Genomic DNA, 16,539 nt, shown 5'->3' with positions numbered 1-16,539 from the left:
GGAGACCTATGTACTTGCTGTTATCCTCCCTCGCCTCACTAAGCTAACACCCAACTAAGATCACCTTCTCTTGGAGGGCATCCCTCTTGGAAGTTATCTCTCTCTCACGCCGTTTGAGTTCGGAGACTTTAGAGTCTCTGGCCCGAAGCTCCTCCCTCAGCAGGGCGCCTTCCTTCTCAAACTACACAAATCAGACCCAAGATGTTAAAACACTGAGATCTTGCAAAATATGCGGATAAAGGCAAACAGGGACTAGATAACCTGTTCAGTAAGGAGAGCCTTCTCACGCTCGAGACGGGTCACCTTGACCTGATACCGGGTGAAAGTCTGATTATAAAGCGCCTTGGATTGAAGCCACGAAAAAAGACAAGTTAGAAAGACAAAGGTCAAGGCAATCGAGGTCCGATCGACAGGCAGGGTTAGCGATGATTACCTGCTCGCAAAGCCTGCTCATTTCACCAAATATGTGGGAAGCATCGATCTTAGAAACTCCCTCAGAAACGGCTGGAGCCTTTCAAGCCCATCTCCGCCTTTGACATGCATCCTCGCATCGGGAGATTTTTCGCACGGGGAATCTTGCACTCCCTTAAAAGGTAGGGTCGTTCCCTAAGGAGAATTAATAACGACCACGACACTGGCAAGGTTAGTCAGGATCATCCCTTGTCCATTCGGGGTCCCTGAACTAGGCCTCTCTAAACCACCTAACGAAGGCACCTCAGACCGAGAAGAACTTTGACCACCGACCAGCTCGGGGGCAGAACCCGATACTCCCTCAATTGTCTCTCCTCCACAAAGTGGGGCCGCAACGACATCAATCTCCAGCTCGGAAGCCACCATCTCTATGGCCCTAGGATCAGCCAGGTTTATCCATCCCTCGGGCGCTGTCAAGAAGTTGTTTTCCTCCTCTCCCTCAACTCGAGGGTTTCTCACCGTTTCCCGGGTTAGAGCTGTCGGGTCGGCCTTAGTCTCTTCTGTGAGCATATGATTTTTGCCTTATACGAACTACTCCTATAGAATCCCAAGAAAATAGATTTTTCTTAATTATTTGCCATTTTTTAGGAATTTTTGTATAATTTTATTAATTGTTTGCATTTTGTGCACGTATAATTTTTATTAAAATCATGAAAAAATGACAAAAATACCATGCATTGCATTTAGGTTTGTTTTTACATTTTTTAGGATTGTGTTATTAAAAATGAAAATCACAAAAAAAAATAGCTCATTTTACATTTTTCTCTTTTAATTTAGGATTGAGTAATTTTTTATAATTATTGTGATTAGGTATTTAATTTAATTTTACAATATAGATTAATTTAGGATTTTTAAATAAAAAAAGAGGAAAAAGAAAAGAAAAAGGAATAAAAGAGGTAATTGAAAAAGGGGGATTTATTTGAAATTGGATTAATTTTTGGCCCAAAACCCATCCAAAAGCTGCCCCTGACCCAAGCCCAATTTTTTCCTACCCGATCCAGTCCCTATACTAACCCAAACGATCCCGTTTTATTTTGGTTTCATCACAACCGTTGGATCTTGTTAATCCAACGGCGCGGAACTAACTCCCCTATCCATATATAACTGTCCGAAAATTCCTTCCCCCTCCCATTTCAGAACCCCTCATTTTATCTCTAACACCCCTAACCCCAAAACCCTAGCCGCCCCTATATTCCTCGTCGTCTTCGCCGCCAACCGCCACCGGAAATCGCCTCACGACGGTTCCAGCACCCCAAACAACACCAATTTCGCACCAGACACTCCTCATCCTCTCCTCTTTCCAAATCCCTTAGCCATTTTTCCCAAATCATCATCAAAACCTTCGAATCTTAGATCGAAGTCAGAACCCCCAAAACCCTAAGTGTTCCAAATGGCCCCAAATACACACCCCATAACCCCAGCACCTCTCTGAACCCTAAACCACCTTTAGCCCTCTTTGAATCAGCCCCAGCCTCATCGAATTTTGAATCCAAGATTCCAGAACCCTAATTTTCTTTCACCTTCAATTTTTCAGCAATTATTGGGGCTTTTGAACCCAAGACTTCCATGAGTTTATTGCTCTTGATAAGAGTAGTGGATTGATGGTTGTCTAAAGTTCATTTGTACTCAGAAATTGGGATTAGAGTTCGAAACTGGTTCAGTGTTCATCTTTGAAAGAATTAGGCATTAGGTAATTTCTTATAACATTTTCTTTTGTTTGTTTTTGTTCTTTAGTTTCCTCTTGGTTTTTGTTTAGTTTCCCCCTTTTTCTGTTAACTGCTTGACTTAGCAGTATAATTTAGGTTTTCTGTCTATTAGCTTCTTTAATTGTATGTTCTAGGATTTCAATATTGCACGGGTCCAGATTGTTAGATTGAAATGATTAGGTTTAGTTTTCTTATAATTCACCTATTCTTGTTTCTCCTTTTATTTTTAATTCTTGCTTTTGTTTTGTTTATTTTGGTTGTTCTTGCAAGTTCTGTGTTAAAAGGTTAATCAATAGCCTATTTTAGCCAATTCCTACTTTCTTTAGTTTTAGCCGGATTCATTTTCATTTTTTTCCTTATTCTGAATTTAGCTTGGTTTTGATTTGTGGTTTCCTTGGCCTAAACATGCTAGATTTCAGTAACTTTTTGAGCCTAAATTTGATTGCCTACATGTTTTAATTACTTAGGTTTAATTGATTTTAAGCTTAGGTTTGAGCCTCTGAACAGCCATTTAAACCTTAGTTTAAATTCAGAAACTGAAATGCAACACACTTAGGCAACTTAATCACTTGGTTGAAAGCCTTGAACTGGTTCTAATTGATTTTAAAATCAGAACATAGGGTAAAATTGAAATAGGCAGTAATTAAAGGGGTAAAAATAGACTTTCACATAGGCTAAATATCATAATCTTCTAGACTTTTCATAGTTATCTCTGTCCTTACTCTAAAATGCTGATATTGGATGAGGAAAAGGACAGACAGCTGTAAAAGATGTTGTACCATTCTAATTTTCAGAAAAAATTAGGTTAGAATATGCCTTTTTGATGCATTTTGGTACACTCTATAAAAGAGAAACATTCCCTCACTCACACAAACACATTCAGCATTATTCTCTACCTAAAAGGTTCTGAAAAAACAGATATTCAGCATCATTTTCTGCACAAAAATTCCTGAAAACACATCAGAATTGAAAACCCTAAGAAAAATACACTCTAAAAAATCAATTGTCTAATTTTAGTAAAAGTTGAAGAACTTCTTTGAAGATTTCTAGTTTTTCATCAGTAGAAAATGGTTTAAAGTTGAAAATTCTTCTTCTAGGATTTTGGTTGCTGTTTCACTACTGTGTTTGGTGGCTGAAGCTCCTTGTCTCTTTTCTCCTTGACCTTTATCCAGTCAGTTCCCTATTTGTGTTTTCAATTTCAAGGTATGTAACAATGTCTATCCTAAATAGAATTAACTTTGAGTTTAAAATTTATGTTTGAAACTTGTGTTTCCATTTGGCTGAACTTTGCTGTTAGTTTTAGAATTCTTAACTTGTTGAATTTAGGGTTGATTAATACCTATAAACCTTGTGTTGAAGTTACTTTAAATAGTTGCTGCATTTGATCATGAAATCCGAAATAACTATGTTGTATATGTTAATATTTGATGGATAAATTAGTATGTCTATATACTATAAAATTATGTTCAAAATTTCTCTTTTGATAGCAGCACTAAAGGGATGAATCTGACCCTTTAAATGGTCAGATTCACTCCTTAATAGTGCATAAGATTCTTGACTTATCTAGCATATGTCTAAGTTATCTCTTTCCCCTTCCTTTCATTATTTACTAAGATATGAACTTGGAGTAGGATCATGGTTTGGAAGTCTTTGTTCATTTGTAGGGATGACCTTAAAATATGGTCAGACTTATGAGCAACATTGCTCCTCCTTTCACTCATCTTTGCATTAGTTTATTTAAGATTGGTTTGATAAATCTGTAGGTCCATATATTTGAAGATATTTTTAAAAGTCTGACCTTTTCACATGGTCAGATCCATGAAAGTCTTGGCTGAAACAAAGTTTGATGAGCAGTAAGAAGCTTTGGAGTTCGGATTAAATGCTAGTCTGCAAGAAAAACAGCTCCATAGCTAAAAAAAAATCTTGCAAATTGAAGCTGATTCAAAGGATGTTTTTTTTGGAAGATTTAGAGTTATCAAGAATGCGACCCTTACCTTAATTATTTCCCCTTTCCCTCAGACACATTGCTGTATTTAGAAGTGCTTTGTAAATTTATGGACTTTTGTTAAGTAAATGGATTGTTTTCTCTTACATGTTTAAGGTTGTAATGTAGTTTTTGACATGTAAATGGGGTCTGTAATTTCTTTATCCATGTTTAATCACCTAGATTATTTAATCCTCATAGTAGTTCTTTTTTTGCTGATAAAGAATGGGACGCTAAAGATTGTTGTATGACTTGGGCCTTCTATTTTTCTTTAAATTCAGTTCTTCTGTATCTGAAAATCTAAGTAAATGACAGAATCATTATATGGTGAGATAGCTGTTAGAATGTTTCATGTATGCTTTATAAAAATTCAAACTCTATTTGGTTAAGGAAGTTGGTAATTTAAATTGAGGTTAATTCATGAATGAGCTAAGTTATAGTTTTCAGGCTATATGGGTAAATGAATCTTGTTTTGGATTTCTACTGATTTGTTAAAACCTATGGGATTACATCTGAGTTGAAAGTTGAAAACTCATTTGGGCTTGATAGTAGCCTAGGTGAGGCAGACGGCCTAAGTCCAAATCAGAATTTGTGCATTATTTGATTCATATTATGGGCCCGATTTTAACTTTTATTAAAATAGCCTGCTGGGTATTCATGGATTTTGGCCATATTACCCAAGGCATAGTTGCGCAGATTTGACCGCCTTCTTGGCCCAACTTCTGGGCTCGATTTTGAGCCTAGTCCTTTCCATTCTGAGCCGTTTGGTTTAAGTTTAAGCCCAGCGCTGTTTTTTTGACATTTAGGACCCATCACATACACTCAATAATTGTTTACAACTATTAGCTTTTTACCAAGTCCAAAAAATAGTCATAAGCAAAACATCCCTCTATTAAATTAGACAAGTCTTTTTTTCGACAATTTGAGGTGTGCCATATATCACAAAATCCTCTATGGCCCTCTTATTAGCATTTCTTAGATATTAAATAATCCTAAACGCTCATAGTTTTTTTTAGGCTCGATTTAGACTATTATTGTGATTATGTATACGTTCGTGTAACATAATTGCAAATTTAATTCTAAAAAGTAACTCGAGGGATGCGTTCGCGCAACTTCAACCAAACCTTTCTTACTAAAATAAACAAAGCATTATTAATTGTGGACACATTCGCGTGACATGAATTTTGACGTACCAAAAGAAAAGAGTATACATACGCGTAACTCAATACTTTAATTACGAATAAATAAAGTGATTAAAAGCGGTAAAAGATAAATGCATATAGGTCCTAAAAATGAGTAGTTAAATAATTTAAGCCATGTATAAATTTCTAAGTGACCGTGCTAGAACCACCCGGGAATGCCTAACACCTTCTCCCGGGTTAACAGAATTCCTTATCTAGAGTTTCTGGTTCGCAGACTTTTAAATAAAGTCGAAAATTTCCTCGATTTGGGATTTAAAATAAACCGGTGACTTGGGACACCATAAATTAGTCCAAGTGGCAACTCTGATAAATTAAATAATCTCATTTTGAATAATGTCACTTTAATTGGAAAAACACACGTATACCCTCGGGGTGTAAAAAAGGAGGTATGACAGCTCTGGCGACTCTGCTGGGGATCAAGAACCCAGAATCTCTAGTTTAGGGTTCAAAAATTTGAGCTTGTTAATGTGATTTTTATTTGGCTTTATTGTTGATATTATTGTATTTTGTGGACTTAATGTGCTAATTGCCTTTTACCGCTTTGATAATACTTGAACTATCTTTAAATGTCTTCTTACGCCTCCCTTCCGAGTCTTCTAAAAATAGTGTTCACGTTCGCGTGGCCCACTTTTTTGTTAGAGTTATACCAAATAGAATGGCGCTGGGAAAGCAACAAGGCCGGGCAGACTTTCATGCTCCTAGTACGTTGCCCCCTCCTCGACTCGAGTTTGTTCGCTCGAGTAAGCCAGGTCTAGAACATAACCCCTAGGTTTAAACATAGAATAACATAACCTCGTGCCGGATCCCTAGTAGAAACATTTGTTTGCATCACGTTTATTTGACCTTAGGGACTCAACGCAGGGGTTGGGTCCGTCTAAGACAGGTGTACCCAAAATAAAAGACCATACTGATGCATCCTACGTGTTATGTGAATATTTATTTGTTTCGGCTTGCATGTTCACCAGCTAGGAAAAGGAAATACAGAGCAAAACCAAGAGTGAGGTATGATAGAGAATTTACCCTGTTTTAAAAAATCCCGATATTTGAAAACGTCTCGAAACTCTGCCAAAATATTTGGAAAAAAAAGAAAAAAAAGGGAAAATGTATTTAAAAAAAGAGAGTGAGTCAAATATCACATTTTTTCCAATTGTGTCAAAATTGACCGAACTACGCAGGTCTGATTCTCATCGGATGTGGGATACGTAGGCAACCCACATAAGGTTCGGCCTCATTTTTAACAAAAAATAATCAAGTAAAGTGTAGTTTAGGGCTTTGGTCAAAAGAATAAGCCGACCCAGCTTCGGTTGTATTTTTAAGTCGTTCTTACCGGAATAGCCTTCAATTATTTTTAATTGTCGAAAGGCTATTTTCATGAGGAATGGGAAAGTCTGTCAATGAGGTGTCTTTGTCCATAAAATACTTTCCCCCGGCCTCAAAATTTGTTTGGAATTGTGAAGGGGCCACGTTTATAAAAACGTCCATTTTTTCTAAAGTAGCATAAAAGGGGTCATTGTCCGTTTATTTTCTTTTAGAAATTGGAAACTTGTTTTACAAAAAGAGTCCACAAGAGTCGACCCTAACCTTAACCCTCCACAGGTACAAATGAATAATGTCCGAAACCTATCACAAATGAATACTGTCAAGAACCCGTCACAAATTAATGTTGTCCAAAACCCATCATAATTGGTCATAGAACAGGCTCAGCTGCAGCTTTGCCTGTGGTGGAATGATTTAGATAAAGATGGCCAGGATTGGGTAAAAAAGCAGTTGGGTTCCCTTATAGACATCATGAGCATCGAACCCCGGAAGGATTTAATCAAAGCCTTGGTAACCTTTTAGGATCCTGTCCACAATGTGTTCTGTTTCTCCGATTTCGAGCTCACCCCTACTCTGGAGGAAATGGCCGGATACATTGACTTTGGCCACGACTTGAGGAAACAACAACTTATATTCCCGAGGGCTCCCTTTGTGCACAAGTTCTTTGATCTTCTAAATATAAGTAAGCAAATGAAGAAGGCCTATGTAAGCAACGGATGTTGTTCTTTCTACTTCTTGTACTTTAGGTTCGGGCACTCAGCTGGGTTTAAAACACATGAAAAGGGGTTAAACAACAAACAAGATAAAAGCACTTGGTAGATTCATCGTTAGTTCACTTTAATCGTGGCGTTTTTGGCTATCATGGTCTTTCCGAATGCAAAAGGGACAATAGATACTCGCATGGCTAGAATTGCACAAATCCTCACTACCAAGAAAGATCACACACTTGTTCCGTTAGTGCTGGAAGACATTTATCGGGCATTGACCTTGTGCAAATCCGGGGCTCAATTCTTTGAGGGTTGCAACATTTTTCTTAAAATGTGGTTAATCGAACATCTCTGTCGTCACCTCAAGTTCATGAGTTATGGGTCGGACGCGAACAACTTCATCAAGAGTTATGAGTAAAGGGTGAAAGACTACAAATCTCCAGAAGGGTTTGAGGCCTGGGTATCCCATTTAAGAACTCTGAAAGCAAGTCAAATTGAATGGACCATAGGATGGCTTCCGGTAACGGAAGTCAAATACATGACAGATTCAAAAGGCTACTTGATGATGATGTTCCTGAGGAGTATCCAACCATATGCACCGTAAAGAATTCTAAGGCAACTGGGAAGGTATCAAGTGGTACCCGAAGATGTAGATTTGAGTACCCAAGTCATTGAGTTACACCCAGAAGCAACCCTACCTGAGGCTTTAGTCAACGGGATTGGAATGGTTGCCGATATTTGAAAATTGACACCCAGGTACCAGATCTTGCAAGAGGGGAAGTGGATCCATATTATGCTGCATGGTTTGAGAGAAGGTTTTGTGCAAATAATGAGCCAGAGCCAGAGCCCAAACCTGAAAGGCCCGTCAATAGACCTTATGTTCAAACTTTTGATGATAAAATTCGGGAAAGGTTGGCCTAGGGAGAGAAGGAGAAAATATATCAAGCTACCATTCACGCTTTGCAAGAAGAATTGAGGAACATCATATTCAATAATGATTTACAGGCGCAAGAAGCTGAAGGTGAAAGAAAAAGGCTGGCCCAAGAAAATGAAGCTCTCCGAGCCCAAGTTCGAAAACTAAGAATAGCAGTTGAGAACCTGGGCAGAAGCAAAAAAAATGAAAGGCTCATCTATAGACTTACACAAAAATTACGTGACTCTAAGGATGATTTGCAAAAGACCGAGTCTTAGCTAGTAAAAGCTCGAACAAAGTTGGCCAAAAATGCAGAAGAACGGGCAACTGTCGTTCGACAATTTAAGGAAAGATATGACAGAGGGGTCATGGGCTGGAAAAAGGAGCTTAATACCCTTGAGGGTGAAAATACTAAACAAGCCAAGAGCTTCAAAGCCGAGAGAGAACATTGCTACACTTTGATGGCACAGCTAGAGGGAGACCTATAGCATTTGCAATAACAAAATCATACAGCCACCCAGGTTTTGGAGGCTAGATCTCAGCAGATTGGGCGGTTGTTGCGGGAAAAGGGCATCATCAGGGAAAGGGTTAGAAGAATCACCGACTACATTGTGATGAAGTGCAACGAGTGCGAGGACATGACCAGGTCCATGTTCTTCGTCACAGTAATGATCTTTGTTCGCCAGATAATGGACGATCTCTATCGCCTCTAGGATGACATGGCGCGTAGGCCCGCGGCAGGACCAGTTGGTGTTCCTAGGGCAGGATTGGAGGCACTTATGTACTCCTGATTGTTTTCCCTTTTCGAGTCTATATTTTCATTCCTAGAGTATGTTTTGAGTTTGTTTTAGTTTTCAATTCTCAAGTATGTAGGATCGAGTCTTTGTAATATAGAAAAATTAGAAGCTTTTTTTTAATGAAAATTTGAAGAAAAAAAAACCAAAAAGTGTTTATTTATTTTGCATTTATACTTGAACTACGTGATGATCTAATTCACGCAACATTGTGATATGTAGGCAATCCACATTAGATCCGGTCATGGTTTTTAAATAACTCATATAAAAGAGAAAAGGACGAAAAAAGAAAACCAAAGAAAAACAAAAAAGAAAAGAAAGAAAACAAGAAAAAGAGACGGAGAACAAGAGAGAAAATAAGAGTGCAAAAGAAAGCAAGAGAGAAGATCGGTGAGATAAACAAAAGTCGGGATGAGACACGTAATCATTGCAAAACATGTAAAGACACATTTAACTGTATAGGTGCATCACACCCCCCAATGTGCTATCCCATATGTGTTAATTGCCTCGAACTAACCATTTTGTTGTGTCTACTGTTGAGTATAGGTTCTATTTTTAAGGTGGTTGGTTTGTGGTAACATGGATTCACACCCTTACTTTACAAGATCCAAGGGAAGTGTTGAAATGTCGTCAGATAGTCACCTACCAGCAATTTTAGTCACAGATGATAGCTCGTTATCGGCTATCCCAACATCAGAATCAGCGGCTACTAAAGAGAATAGGGCATTACGCCTCCGCGTGTTAGAGATGTGGGATGCCTAGTCCAATGGTAGAGAGTCGCCGAGTGCCATACCTGGTTTCCCCAAGCTACTTCCCAAAGTAAGTGGAACTTCCAACATCCCAATAAGTTACCCGAACACTCCATTCAGATATCCCACCATCTCAGCCCATTTCACCAGAACGCCTTTTGAGGTTCACCCCCAGGCATTGATTTCGGGAGTGGCTTCAAACATATTTACTGCACCGCCAACTTCGGCTATGGCACAGCCAACCTTGCACAGGCCAAGCTTTGATCCATTATCCTTTACCTTCCAAGTATCATCTTTTCCAGCAGACACTGCCCATTTCACTGCCAATTCTTACCCTCAACAACCCCGGTATGAGTTTATCGCGGGGCAAGAGAGAGCTACAAAGAATCTCGAGCAAGAGGAAACCACTCAGAAAATGAGAAGCATGGAGCAAAGGCTTAAGAATATACAAGGTTTAAGTGGCCAAAAGAGCATATCTTACGCTGATTTATGTATGTTCCCGCATGTGCATTTGCCCATCAGTTTCAAGATTCATAAGTTCGAAAAGTATGACGGGCACGGGGACCTCATAGCCCACCTCAAGAGGTATTGCAATCAATTAAGAGGGGCGGGCGAAAAAGAAGATCTCCTAATGGCTTATCTTGGAGAGAGTCTAGTTGGCATTGCATCCGAGTGGTACATGGATCAAGACATATCTCGCTGGCACATATGGGATTATTTGGCTCAAGATTTCGTCAGGAAATTCCAGTACAACATAGACATAGCTATAGACAGAAATTCCCTATCTCATCTCAAAAAGAAGTCTTCGAAAAGTTTCCGAGAATATGTTGTTAAGTGGCGTGAACAAGCGGCCAGTTTGAAGCCCCCGATGGATGAGACCGAGATGGTTAGTGTTTTTCTACAAGCCCAAGAGGCTGACTACTTTCAAAATATGATGTCTGCAATGGGAAAGCCATTTGCTGAGGCTATCAAAATTGGGGAGATGGCCGAAAATGGTTTGAAGACAGGCCACATACTGAGCCAGTCTGCTATAAGAGCTATGCCCCAAGCAATCCAGAGTGGGTCAGGAGGTGTAGAAAATAGAAAGAAGAAAGAAGAAGTGGCGATGGTGGCTTCAAGTTCGAGGAACCCCCGCCAAACCCTGAGGTTACTTCTCGCCAAAACCCCCGCAACATTATTATCCTCACCACGATGTAGCTTATACCATGGCTCCTCAGCCTTATGTGGTGATGAACGCCCAGCCATACGCCCAACCACAATAATAGTTTAACTAAAACCGAGCTCCACTTCTTAAAAATAACCCTCCTCACCAAGCTCCATATAAGCCCCGTCCCCCACAAAATAATTTTCCATACAATGTTCGTGCCCGGGAGCCACCCAGAAGAACAAACTTCATTCCTATTGGTGAATCATACTCTAGCCTTTTCCCTAAACTGGTCTAAATGGGTTTGTTGCAACCCGTACCCCAAACCAGGCAAAACCCGGAGTCGCCATCCTACCGACACGGTACTCGATGTGCTTACCATTCAGGAGTGGAAGGCCATGACACTGAAGACTGTTGGACTCTCAAAAGGGAAATCGAAAACTTAATAGAGTAGAAAAGGGTAGTGCTGAAAGATGAAGACATCCCCAATGTGACCAACAACCCATTGTCGTCTCACAACAACGGGCTAGTTATTGGGATGATTTGTGAAGATAAAGAGTTTGATCCAGGTCTGAAAGCCATCATTTCTATCGCCGATGTTGAAAAGAATCCAAGGGCGGTTGCAAAGCAATACAAGGGGGAGAAGAAGAGTAACTTCACCCCTCAAAGTGCAGAAAAGACGGTAGAAAGAAAAACAGGGGAAGCACCCCCTAAAGATGCCATTCTTTATGTTCCCCAGGCTCACAAGAAAGAACAATTGGCATTGAGTCCTCCTAAAAGGTTCGAGCTGAACAAGGGACCCAAAATGTATGTACCCAAAGGGACTTATGTGGTGAGGGGACCAGTAATTCTACCCATGCTGAATGAGCCCGTGATCATTAGCCACGCACCACAAAGGACAATGAAAGACCTCACTGTAGTCCCCTGGAACTACAACAGAGCAATTGTGATGTACAAAGGGAAATAAATCATAGGGGAAGTAAATGAAACCAACCCATCTGGGAAGTACCTCAATCTGGAAGAAGTGAACAACGCCAAGCAGAAGCGCTTCCCACTTAAAAAGCCAGTTAGCGCCAAAGAAGCAGAGGAGTTTTTCCAAAAAATGAAAACTGTGGATTACAAGTTAATTAACCAACTCCAGAAGTCTCCTTCTCAGATATCGCTCTTATCTCTACTGATAAGCTCGACTGAGCATCAGAAAGTGTTGATAAAAATCCTAAATGAAGCGTATGTTCTGATTGAAACCACTGTTTAGCAATTGGAAATGATGGCGGAGAGATTCTTTGAAGTCAACCGAATTTCATTCAGCAAGAATGACTTTCTCCCATAAAGGGCCACCCACAACAAAGATCTTCATCTGACAGTTGAGTGCTAAGGTTACTATGTAAAAAGAGTCATGGTGGATGGCGGATCAGGGGTCGACATATGCCCTCTCTCAACTTTGCAAAGAATGGAAATTGGGACTGAGCGAATTAGGTCCAACAATGTTTGTGTGCGTGCTTTCGATGGCATCAAGAGAGACACAATCGAGGAGATTGATTTGATCTTCACTATCGGTCTTGTGGATTTCGAAGTGATGTTTCAGGTCTTGGACATGGATACCTCCTATAATTTTCTCTTAGGAAGGCCTTGGATCCATGCTGTAGGGGTTGTACCTTTTACCCTACACTAAATGGTGAAGGTTGAACATGAATATCAGGAAATTGTGGTTTATGGAGAAGACGAGCAATAAATTTACCAGGACTCGTTAGTCCCATGTCTCGAAGCTAGGGAAGTAGCGAGCACATAGTCTATCAGGATTTTAAAGTTGTGGTCGCAGATCAATGCGAGGAAGGAAGCTCGTGCCATGATAGGCTAATTATTTTATCTTGTGTACAAGTGAGAGTTCATGATATAATGGATATCAATTAGATAAGTTAATAAGTGTATAAGTCATATTATAAGTGGTTTGGGGTCCAAGGAGAGGCCTAAGTCTAAGCCAAGTTGGAAAAATTTCATAATAGGCTAAAGTTGTAAGTGAATGCGCACAAGACCTCACTTTGGACAAGCATATCTCTAGTTATATAAAGTGTTGTGTGATGCACAACCTATTAAATTATATCTCTTTGAGTCTAGTTTCCAACGCATCAAACCGTTCTTCATTTGGAGGTGTATACAGAATGTTATGACCATCTTACCGGACCTGTGTCAGACGCACGGCCGCGGGAAAACTGGGTATTTCTGTCTCCGAGCGTAGCAAACCGCGAAAAACCGCGGCCGCGCGCCCAACAGCCCTATAAATACCCCAGGACCGGGAATGTAGCGCCCCTAAGTCATTGTTTTGAGCTAGGGCTTGCTTTATCAAGGGGAATCCGTCCCATACTTCCCTCCTATGATCCAAGGTAATGTTTTTGGAGTATTTTGAGTTGATTACTACTCCTAAATACTTATATTAACAAGGATTAATCTTGAAAATCCATAGATTCCCATTCAAATCCCTAAATTGATCAAGAAATCTACAAGTGGGGATTCTCAAAATTCTTACTACAAGAGGTATGTCTATCATCTCTAACTACTTTATGGTGATTATTTATGTATGATATATACATTAGAACTCATGGGATGGTGATTGGAAGCCATAGGTGCCTAACCTAGGTTGTGTTGGTGTTGTAGAGATTGTGAGATGGGTTATTGAGGTATGATTCTTGGGTGTAATAGTATTATGTATACATGCATGTACGAATTACGTTTGTGGGAAGATTGTTGAACATAAATAAATAAAGATTGGGTTGGGGAATGAAGTAAACCTTGTAAATGAGATTTGAAATCAAGATGCTCAAGTAGTATTTGATAAAATGCTCAAATGAGCTAAAACCATGAATACCTTCCTAAATTGTGTTCAATTTTGTTATGTCTCAAGTGGATTGGGATTGCTAGAATTTTCGGAATTTCGTAGTGAATTAAGGAGAGCTTAAACGAGGTATGTATGGCTAAAACCCCCTTTTATTAGAAATTGAGCTATGTTGGCATTTACAAAAGTGTGGTAAGATTTGAATTGGTTAATGTATTAATTGTTATTGCGCATTAATTGATTTGCAATTAACAACACATATACGTAAAGGATGTGCCACAATGTGAGTAATGTACCATTCTTGATAATTAGAGAAGTATGAAGAATACAATTATGTGTTGAAATGCTTAGGCTATAAGCCAAGATAGAAACTGAGAATTATTCATGCTAGCTATGTGCCCACTTACATGTACTGCAACTTGAATTACTTTTGTATATGCCTATGATCACAACCTGCAAGATGAATACTGAAAATGGAAAACGATGTGATAATGGTGACCTTGAGTGCCAAGGAATTGATATGATATATATATATATGTGAAATAAAGATTCAGATGTGAAGACTAATGAGAAGGGAACAACGCCTAGATAAGGAGGCCTAGCCGATCGGGTCGTGATCGGACACCATGCCGCACACATGGTGGTAATGTGCTGATATTGAATTCCGGATAGGGGAAATGAAATAGTGATTGAGATATGTGCCTCCAATGAGGAAACCTAGCCGGTCGGGTCGTGATCGGACTCCGCTCAAGATAGCGGTGGTATTGAGAATAGTGATGAAGATATGAAAGAAATGCCCCAAACTAAGTTTTGGAAATTATATGAAGGATTGAATGAATTGCATATTTGATTTACCCATGTGATTTTCTTGTACTTGCTGTCACACCTCCTTTTTCACCTACACCCCGCAGGGGGGCGTAAAAGGGAGTTTTTCCAATTAAGGGACAATCGAAACGGGATTTTATTTAAAGATTCAGAGTTACCACTTGGGAGATTTATGGTATCCCAAGTCACCGGTTGAATCCCGAATCGAGGAAAATATTGACTCTGTATTACAGTCCGCGAACCAGAAATCCGAGTAAAGAATTCTGTTAACCTGGGAGAAGGTGTTAGGCATTCCCGAGTTCCGTGGTTCTAGCACGGTTGCTCAACTGTCATATTTGGCTTATTTATCTGATTTTTTATACATGTTGAATCTATGTGCAAATTTTAACTGTGTACCACTCTTATTATTATTATTTTTTACCGAGAATTGCAACATCGTGAAAATACATCTCGAACCACGTCACATCAATGCACCCGTTGTTATTGACATTTTTCAACTCTGTTGAGATTTGGATTTGGGTCACATAAATGTGCACACAAGTTTAAGAAGATAACATTATTAAATATGCACATAAAGAGACTAGAGTATCATTGTTTTGGGTAGGGCCATGAAATTTTGCTAAACGACCCATCCCGAAGTCTAAGTAATTTGACCAACACGTATAGAGGGCCCCGCAGCTTGTGTATTTTTGTTTGTCGAGGCTCGTCTCATTCGTTAATTTTAAAAGGAATTTGCAACGCCGTGGAAATGCATCTCGAACCACGTCACAATCAATGTACCCGTGATTAGCGACACATTTCGACTTCGTCGAGATTTGGATTTGGGTCACATAAATGTGCACCCGAGTTTAAGAAAGTAAATTATTAAAAGCGCACCTAAAGCGACTAGCGTATTATTATTTTGGGTGAAGCCATGAAATTTTGCTAAACGGCCCATCCCGAAATCTAAATATTTTAATATATACAATTATCGAGGGCCCCGCAATCTGTGCGTTTTATTTGGCGAGGCTCATCTCATTTATTTTAAAAGGACAATCCTAAAGTGACTACATTTTTCTATTAAGTTCGTCTCTAAAATAAAAGAGAAGAGGTCCTAATTAGCTACATGTTTATGAGCTCGTACCTCTTATTATTTATTAGATTAAGACAAAAGCAAACGGAAAATTGCAAAAGAGCTTACTCAAGGGAGATTGTATCGTTCCTTATTTTATTAGTTAATAACACTAAAATTGAGATTATGAATAGAACACGAGATTGACACCCAGTAATATCAAAATAAACTAACTATTCTTTGATTAATTTAAACTAACATTATTAGATGAATTGAACTACTGGAATTACCTATGTGTAATACAAAGCCATTTTTTTAAACTCTTTTTACGACTTGTCGAAGAAATGCGTCAATGCTTAAAAACTGACATCAGGCTAACATCAATCACTAACATTTGAGAATATTAGTTACTAACATTATTCACAATGCTATTTAAAATGATGTTACTTACTCAAGTGAACTCGCAATTTCAGAACTAACCCTATTAAACCAACATGCTGATTTCCATGAACTATTTGAACCTGTTTTGAGGCATAACCTATTTGAAACTATTTCACGACTACTGAAAAAGAATTAACTACACTATATTTCATAACTAGTAATCACAAACTAAGATTAATTACAATTGGTATTCACATGTTTGTAGAAATAGATTCAACAGTCCAGTTTATGCATTCCAAAGTCATTCTAATACATACTATGCGATATCAAGTGAACTACTGCTTATACATTAAATTAAACACAAAGAAACAGGAGAAATTCAGAAATCTGTTCCAATAACTCTTTACTTCCTTTCAATTAAATTTGAGAGCTTTAGAACATGTACCTGGATAATGGAAATACAAG

Source organism: Nicotiana sylvestris, chromosome 12 (assembly GCF_000393655.2).
Source record: "Nicotiana sylvestris chromosome 12, ASM39365v2, whole genome shotgun sequence".
Lineage (NCBI taxonomy): Eukaryota > Viridiplantae > Streptophyta > Magnoliopsida > Solanales > Solanaceae > Nicotiana > Nicotiana sylvestris.
The sequence above is the reverse complement of the archived record's forward strand: the minus strand, read 5'-3'. Positions refer to the sequence as shown.